Below are 9,014 nucleotides of genomic sequence, written 5' to 3'. Positions count from 1 at the left end.
CTACAGAAAATGAGACAGTTTTGATTACTCATTCAAGCATAAAATAAGACTCTTACTAGCAAATCCAGAAGTTTCCTAAGTAACTGGATCACTTTATGCACCTTCCATTTCTGATGTTATCGGGCAATTTAAAGCTGTTTTAGCCAAATCATTTTTTGACAAGATAAAATGCCCTCATTACTGTTGAACATTTTCTAGACAGAAGAAATCATCCCACAAATTAGATTCTGAATTACGCTGGGCGGTCAACAATACAAGTCAGGCATCATGATTGATCCAAATAAAAAGCTATTTAAAATATTAATAAAGGCACATATATGATGCAAGCATTTTTTTAAAAAGGTTGAATTGTTTTAATTGTTGTTTCTCTGAATTCTCTGCACAATCTTGCCTGCCACCTTTTCTACAAATGTTTACAAGGAAAGCTTCAAATAAACTTCAAATAATTACCTTCCATTTTCAAAAGAGGGAATCATAGCAATAGTGGAGTCTGGGTTTGAGAGAAAGAACCATATTCGGTGGAGACACTCTTACGTTGTGAGGTTTCAATTCCTTGCTCCATTGTAAGAATTTTAAATCCAGAGTGCAACTCAACCCAGAATCTACTTGTTCTTGGAAGTCAGATGATCTTGAAAAGATAGTCTCAGGCCTCTGCTTGCAACTAAGCTTCCAAATACGTTTACAGCAAAGGCTGGGCTTTGCCACCATCTTGGCTGACATTAGAGAATTTCATGTATTCATATCTACTCTGGATATTTCTGTAAATATGATGTATTTTGGAATTTGATGTACTCATATCTACTGTCAGAAATAGGATTCAACTTTAACTGAATTTTAGACAAGATATGTGTGTATATTAATGAAAACCAATTAATGTTTTATCTATTTCTTCTCCCAAGGTGGTATTCATAGGATACCCAGGTGGTATCATCTCAATGCAATAAACAGCTCTGTTTCCTTCAGCAAGATATGTCTTTTTCTGAAGTGAACACCTGTTTTGGATTGAGAACCTTTTTCAGCTTGTAAATAGCATGCTGAAGATTACCCTTAAGCACAATATCCAAGGCAAGGCCAGTGCAAAACTAAATTCAATTAATAGGATTATTCTCCACTGTTTTAGATATTTCTTTCCTTCTGTCACAGTAAAAATTACAATTCAACAACAGCTTAGAGAAGCTCTGGAGACCACACCCAAGGTTTTCAAGAACTGCATGAAATCCTGGGGGACTGAAGTAGTGGATATTGTAATATAATTATGTCTATTTGCTAGTCATGTTTGTGACTAATTATTACTTGTTTGGTTTTTTTCACAGCTCAACTACCCTCTTGTTTCCACCCACTCCTCCAATTGTTTATTTTTATTAGAAATATGGCATAGCCTTGTGATTTGCAAGAGACCATATTCTCTACTGTTTGCTACAGATTGATTATGTATAAACAATTTTATCTGTGAAAATAAGAAGTATAAATCTGATTATGCAGTTTTGCCTGAGCATATAATAAAAGGAAAAGTTTGCTATAGAAAATTATTAAAGCAATCTTTTGTAAGGATTCCTACATGAACATTTTTAAAAATGGAATGATTCCAGCTTCTCCCTTCTGATTAGAATCAGGTATTTAAAGGACATAGACAATTATATCATTCAACCACAAAAGGATCTGATGGATATGAGAACAATTCTTAATCTGCAATTTTGATTTCAGGTTTAATATTCTGTTTCTACACTTGCCATAGCAGGTCAACTTATCAACAATATATTGTAATTGAAACTAGTGTAGGGCCAGTAAAATATAAAGATGGATGATGATGATCTCCATCAAAGCATGTGACATTTTACATCAGGACATATTTGGTTATATTAATTGTTTTATTGTTTTTGGGGTTGGGATTGTGGCGGGTTACAAATGCTTTTAAATAAATAAATAAACGAGCGAATGAACGAACGAGCGAACGAGCAAAAAACAGCCCAAAGAAATTTGTAATCTATGGTATCGTCAGGAGAATGACCCAGTTATCCTATAGATATCAATGTGAAAAATAAGACCTATTAAATGCAATGGGATTTACTTCCAGATAGGGGGCATGTGGTTACAACTTAGACTGTATATTGGGAATTTTTGCATTTCTCCCATTACTACCAAACACTCACTTCTTCAAATGTTGTTGTACAATTCTTAGATCAAAAAGTTTTGCAAAAAACTATGCATGTTAGTGAAGAAACAGAAGAATGGTGCAATTAGCATATGAACTGCATTATATTAGGAAATATTCCTTGCAAGAAGTTACATTGGACAAAATGCATGCAAGCATAAGGAGAAAATGCACAAAACAGGTTTGAACAATATATTAAAAAAGCAACTGCAACTGGACAGAGAAAGAACAGTTTTACAGGTGTCTTCTCATTATCTGTTGTTGTGCTCTGTATGGTGTTGTGCACAATTTTGCCACATTATAGATAGTAGCAGGCTGCCTGTTCACATGCACACCAGTGAGAAACAATCTTGGTGACTTGGAAACTTTACTAGAAGGAGCATAGTAAGTTTGTTGTGCTAATACTTATACAATTCACTTTTAGTTGAACACATCCAACTGTTTCATCCCGCATTCAGCCACAGAGGCAGGTACACTCCTCATAAGGAGTACTATTAAATATGCCTTCTAGCAGAGCAGATGGAAGAACATTAAATTGAGCCTGAAAGAAGATTTTGTGATGGTTAGACAGTGCCAGTATAGTAAGATATTTAACTGGGTGTAGATTTAGATTTGGTCTCCAAGATTTAAGATTGTTAGGGAAAAGATTTAACTTACAGTATTTTGCCATTCAGGGTCCAGGAGGTATCATTCAAAAAGCACCTGGCCTTCTTCATAGCTTAGACCAGTGTTTCTTAAAGTGTGGTTCTAGGACCCTTGGAGGCCCCCCAAGACCATCTCAGGGGTCCTCAAAATCAAAATTATTTGACAGCCTATGCTGAAAAATAACAATATTAAAATTTCATCAAACAATTGTGAGAAGCGGCAGCGGCAGCAAATGCATCTATTTTAATTTTTAATATAGCAAATATCGATAAATATAACCCATGCAAACCAAAGCTCTTTTGGGGTTGTTCATAATTTTTAAAAGTGGGAAGGGGTCCTGAGAGAAAAAAGTTTAAGAAACACTGGCCTAGACACAAAAACTGGAGTGAGAATTAAGTCGGCAGTATTGAAATTCAGCAGAAAGCCAGGCCCACAGAGCAGCAGCTAAGCTTCAGCCAAAGATTAAAGATCTTCAGCCAAGATAAATCTACCATTTAGATAAAGTGGCAAGGCGACATTAGAGATACGCCTGGAAATCTGCCATTTGGAATGTACTGTTTTTAGAGAAGAATAATTTGGATATGGACCTAATTGTACTTCACATAAGAGATGATTAAAAAACAGCCTGAAACAGTTTGATGACAATAAGGAGGAAACTGTCTTCCCTTGAGTCTGAAGATACCTGTAGTCCTTCCTTTTTCAGTCTTTTTTAGCCTGAAGCAGGGAATATTATTCCCAGATATTTCAAGCAATTAATCTACTCAGTGATAGTGCATGGGGTCTTTTGCAAATATTACAGTCTCTGTCTTCTGGTAATTAATCAGAAGATTATTTTTTAACAGTACAGTACTCAATATTCTCCTAAGACCAATTGGTGACTGTAATAAAGCTTGCAGCATCATCTCCGTAGAAAAGTATTGGTGAACTGTTTCCACTATCTTAGGAGGTGAAGGATGTAGATCATGGAAGGATGATGACTAAGCAGTTAAAATAACAGGTGAACAGTAAAAGCTCTTAGAGAGGGGAATTAATAATTGTACAGACAAGTAATGCATAGGAAGGGGGAGGTAATATTCAGGACAAAAAGTGGCAAAGGAGTCATGATGGGAAATGAGAACTGAAAGTGGAAAAAAGAGAGTAACGTCACCTTCTGGAGACTTAGGGCTTCTCCAGACAGCCAGTTTAATGTGCTTTTCTGCAGTCTATGAGGCGGTATAGTATGCCAGCATTGATCTGTTCAGCTCCCATAATGCAATTCTGCCTCAATAACAAGGCTACAAAGTAGGCTGTCCTAACAGTTTATTGTGGGGCAAGGTAAGACATAACAAGTAGTGGATTTCCTTCTGGTGCTGTCCCTAATGTGGGGTGAGGCTGGGGGAGAAGGCAAGTTTTGACAGATGGTTAGAGCAGTGGGTTTAGCCGTCTCTCAGGACCTGATTCACAGGATGGATGGGGATTTTTGACTTCTGCTTTACCATGAAGCCCCTACCCACCGAGGTGGGTTGACACAATACCATACTAACCACTGCTCCTTACATCACAGCTATTATCACTCTGCTCTTGGGGATCAGAGGCTGACAGGCAGCACATGGGCCAGTGTAAGCAGAGAAACCTACCTGTCAGCCAGGAATTACTCCTTGTGTTTGGTGTGTGTGTGTGTTTGTGCAGGCTGAGTGGCAGGTGGAATGATGCAATAGCAAAATGCAGGATTGGAAATGAAGAACCAAGACAGCAAGTTTTGCAGCTCTGATTATTTAGATCTCTTTTAAAAAATGGGTTAAGATGACAGCACAAGAATTATGACCAGTACTTTTGTTTTCAAAATGTGAGCCTTTCCATACATGTTGTTTAAACCAGTTAATACGTAGCTCTTTCTCCTGTGCTTTTGGTGGAAGGGGATTGCAACCTTATGCTTCTCAGAGTATGACACAGCTTGCCCCTGGGCAGAGTTTACACAATGGATACTATTTTTTTTATCAGTATGCAAATACATTATCACAGCATTGCCCTGCAAAGTGGCTTGCCTATTAGTTGGATCATTTTTTTCTATATGTGGCAAGCTTAAAGTAGTCATAATTGGGGAGATCCCAGCCCCTGCTGTATATGCAGCAAGACTTGTAATAGGAGAAGATGAAAAAGCCCAGAACACATCCTCTCCAGCAGCTAACACCTAGATAAGCAGGGATTAACACCAGGCAAACAATCAAGCAGAAAACCGTACCTTACTCAAGGAACTAGCAAGGAGAAAACCACACCCCCACCAACACGGGGAGGGCAAGCTACTGTATATAAAAAGGGAGCAAACCCCACACTCACTTGCACTGAGAATGATACCTAGTTGGGTAATGAAACATCTGCAAGCAAGCAACAAAGCTCAGAGAGCACCAAGGACTCCACAGAAGATGAAAAATGCCACTTTTGCCCCCAGTCTGAAAACTCCAAAGTTAGGTTGCCTCAGCTGTGTGGGCTAGGAAAAAAGGAAAGCTGTGTCATGAAGACTTCACTTTTAACAAAGGTTAGCAGGGCATCTTGGGAGCATGACCTTTCAGAGGGCAGCCCTGAGATAGAAAAGGCACGCTTTCTAGGTCGCATTAGATGACATTCTTTAATTGAAGGGACCCAGAGTATACCTCTCCTGTTGGACCGAGTGGGACAGGTAGAAACAACAGCGGAGAGGCGGTCCTGCAAATAATCTGGACCCCTGCTATGGAGTAGTGGTTAGTATGGTGTCTTGACTCAGGATGAAGGAATGGGAACAACAGAAGCATAGTCATATAGTCTAAGGCCATTGAAAATCATTATAGTATTCACTGCCAGAGAAAAAAAAGAGTAAACAGCAAGTCAGTCCTAAAACCAAACCAGTCTGAACCTAATCATTTCCAGAGGGTGCTGGTTTTAGCTCCATAAAGCCCTCTGTGGCCTGACTCTCAAGTATGTTCAGGATTGCCTTCTCAAAGGGGGATTGACTTTCTTGATATTGATTTTCTTGATAGGAATTATTAGTGCTCCTCCAATTTGAGGAGGTTAGCTGGGCTGAGCTCATAAACAATATTTCTTGGTTGTGGCTCCTGTTTATGGAATAACCTCTCCCCAAGACCACCCATCTGGTGAAAATCAAACTCTTTTAGAAAGTGTTTGGAGGCTGATAGATTGAGATCATTGGTAGACTAGAGCATGCTTTAAAAACAATATTTATGATATTTTCATATTCTTATTGTAGTTAAACATCAGGAGTCCTTACACACAGCAAATAAGATAAATAAGACAGACAGTCAGGAAAGAAGGATCACAATCCAGGCAAAGAGTTAGTATTACAGTAAAGTTTGTCAGGCAGCCAGATTTAATGGTGCAAGAGTAACAAGTTACTTAATTCATGAGCTGAAACCACAGCTTCCAATAGATATTAGTGACTGCCTCACACTTAAATGGTGTTAATTAACCCTGATTTGGCTGCAAAACTATCCAGGTATCCAATATTACTTTTCAGGAGATCTTAATGGGAATCCCAGTTTGTCTTCTCAAAATAAGGTTCTTTTATATTCTAACATAATTTACATTCTAATAACACATTCTAAAAGCAATAATAACTCTTCCCTGTTCTGGACAACCTCAAAGAGCTGGCAACATGGGAAGAAAAGATCATACCCCTAAAAAGATATGATAAATTCAGGACTGGCAGGTGCAAGGCTGCATAGGTTGTGAAGCTCATACGGAGGGGAGAGTTATCATAGGCACGTAAGAGCTTGTCTTTACATGTGTAATATCTAAAGAGGCCCTGAGCTGAATACTTGTGATTTCTGGCCCTGTTCATGAACGTTTTATGTAGGAGAAAAATCATCTTCTGAAAGATGAAAATGCACAGATGTTGAAGCAAACAAAGTGGGCAAGTGTTCTTCTGAGCAACTCAAGTTCTTGGCAATCTACGCAAAGAAAATATGTTGTAATCTCTCATCAGTCCTAAATTTTCTCAAAGCAAACCACTCCAAAGCTAAGATCTTGCCAAGTATTTGCACTGAACAACAAACAAAGCTAAGTTTTCAACAGGTCTGGGTGCCTTACAAGCACCTCACCTGCTTTATGTACTTTAGCTCAGGTTTACTTCTTTTTATACTCTCCAGGGTAGCATCAACTCCCTTCTGAACTTTTCTAGTCTGAATGACACAAAACTTACTATAGCTGAAGAGCTTTGTTCTAGATAACTATCTATACAATCTATGAAGATGTTCAATCAACTATCTGGGGGGAAAGCAGTAGAATGCTTTTTTTTTAAAGATATTATCTCTTCATGCCTATCATATAGTTTTAATTCCAAACTGGAGTTGGAGGAAGTATGTACTTTAAACCAGATGGAAGGAACTATTCAGTGTCTTATCTTCTGTTCTCAGTGGTACTCAGTGGTGATCACATCTATGAGCTTGAAGAGATCCTTCCCTAATTGCACTGCCATTGATGGTATTACTGTATCTCTTGAACATTGAGTGTTGACTTGAGGCTATTTGAGAGAAAAAAATGATTTCTCAAACTTTATCATCATATCTGAAGAAGACAAAACATATGGCAGCATAGTGTTGTATTTGCTCTATGGCAGTGTTGTCCAAACTTGGCCACTTTAAGATGAATGGACTTCAACTCCCAGAATTTCCCAGCCAGCCATGTTGAAGTCCACTCATCTTAAAGTGGCCAAGTTTGGACAACACTGCTCTATGGAAATAGAGAATGCCCCAGTAGATTGAAAGGAAAAAGAAAGGAGGAGGAAAATTCCCTTTGGAAAAATATTTGACTTGGTTAATACTGAATGAAAAAGTATAAGATTACATCAAAAGCTGACCAGATCAGATCTCTGCTGCTTCATATCTATACTGCCAACACTGACTGATAGAGGCTGTCTAAGGTTACAGACCACTTTTTTCAGTTCACCTGGAGATTGTGAAGACTCAACCTGTGACTTGCATGGAAAGGCTGTGTTCTCTAATTGAGCCTCAGCCTCAGCTTCAGTTTTCAGATATGATAGTTGCAGCTATAGGCTAAGAAAGGAGGAAGAAATAGGAGCAATGCCTATTGCATTATTGTGTAATATTAGAATATACTGATTTGGACCCAGAGATGTATGTAAAATTATTTAACCTGTTTTCAGATGCTGGAATTGGAACGTAGATGAAAGATTTGGCTGAAAATTTCTAAAAGTTTGAAAAGAGATCTGCGTAATTTTAATCCAGTTCAGTTTTGGCCAGCTGATAAAAGATCTGGCTAGCTCCAGTGCTGTAAATCATTTCCAACTGCAAATGGAGGAAAGTAGTAAGAGACCTGTGGGGAATTTAAGCTTTGGAGTTCATTGACAATTAATGTCCCTTTCTATTTTTGTAGATTTATGTCTATGGGCATTTAACTATGATGATGGCAATGATGGTGGTGGAGATTAGGTTTATCAGGAAGAAATATTCCCAAAGAATGTTAGTGCTATCAATAAAACTGATTATGCAAATAATAGCTATTCTAAAAATATTTAAATAATAATAGCACAGATAAAATAATCAAACAAAACCACCAGCAGCACATAAAACAACTTAAGAAATGAAGCAGATAAAAACAAGTATTGCCTCATTCAAAAATGGTCTGTATTTAGAACCATAGAATGATAGAGTTGGAAGGAGACATTTAGGTCCAAGTGTTCAGTGTAGGAATCCAAATTAAACTATGTCCCAAAAGATGAATGATTAGCTGCCATTTGACCATGCTCACTGGAGGGGAATCCACTACTTGTCTGGGTAGTGGATTCCAGTGCAAGCTGTTTCTACCAATAGGAAATTTTAAAACTTTGAATCAGAATTTGTCTTCCTGTAATTTAAATCCAGTATTCTGTGTCCTGCACTCTGTAGTGATAGAAAACACTACACTACACATGACTTCCTTCTCTATAACATCTTTTAAGTGATTAGAAGAGTATTTTCATATCCCACTTATTCTCAAGACTAACGATTCTCAGTTCCTTTACTCTCCATGTGATTTTGTTTCTAATCTCTTGGTCAACCTCATTGCCCTTCTCTGAAACTGTTCATGGTTCTCTGAATCTTTCTTAAAGTGTGGTGCTCAAAACAGGACACAGTACTCAATGTATGTGTGTGGAGGGGAGGGTCTGACTGATACAGGAAAAAGGTGGACCTATCTAGTAAGGAAGTTATCCAATTAAAAAAACAGAGATAAGCCTAATTTGGCAAGC

This window comes from Python bivittatus, unplaced genomic scaffold (assembly GCF_059951505.1).
Source record: "Python bivittatus isolate LINGU-HERP-01145 unplaced genomic scaffold, Pbiv_v1 ctg000580_np1212, whole genome shotgun sequence".
NCBI classification, from domain to species: Eukaryota; Metazoa; Chordata; class Lepidosauria; order Squamata; family Pythonidae; genus Python; species Python bivittatus.
This window is presented reverse-complemented; position numbering follows the sequence as displayed.